Source organism: Aptenodytes forsteri, unplaced genomic scaffold (assembly GCF_000699145.1).
Source record: "Aptenodytes forsteri isolate BGI_AS27 unplaced genomic scaffold, ASM69914v1 Scaffold147, whole genome shotgun sequence".
Lineage (NCBI taxonomy): Eukaryota > Metazoa > Chordata > Aves > Sphenisciformes > Spheniscidae > Aptenodytes > Aptenodytes forsteri.
In genome coordinates, this window is record NW_008795320.1 from 2,006,623 (window position 1) to 2,007,130 (window position 508).

Sequence of the window (508 nt, forward strand, 5' to 3'; positions counted from 1 at the left end):
GGGGCTGCAGGGGCCTGATAAGCTCAGCCTGAGCCCGTGGGGAATTCCAAGAACCGCGCCGGGCTCAGCGCTGGCTGCAGTTCAATGGCCTGTTCCTGACCCCCCCACGCCACCGTCACCCCTGCAGCAGCTGACTCCCACGCCTGGAGGGCTGACCTTGGCCCCCAGCCTGCGGCACGCGCCAGCATGCCGACGTGCCGATGCACCAATGGGCCAATGTGCTAATACACCGATGTGCCAGTGCACCAGCACACCAATGCACCAACATGCCAGTGCATCGATGCAGCAATGCAGCAGTGCAGCAGTGCAGCAGTGCAGCAGTGCACCGACACACCTTTCTGCAGGCACACTCTGCCTCTCCACGGACACGACTACAGCACTGAGGAGGTCTGAAACTCCAAAGAGAGCCGGGGTGTCCGGCTCTTCCCCGACCCTGTGCCCCGGGGCAGCCTGTCCCCCACTCAGTTCTTCCCATGGAGGAGCACAAACATGGGCTCGGCCGGCCCCG

General features: G+C 64.4%; 1 protein-coding gene across 1 annotated transcript in view; it reads right to left on the minus strand.

Annotated features, from left to right (window-relative positions):
• The window catches only part of PALM (paralemmin), a 22,652-nt gene that overhangs the window by 3,225 nt on the left and 18,919 nt on the right, over positions 1 to 508 (minus strand). The gene's annotated exons all lie outside the window — the stretch shown is intronic.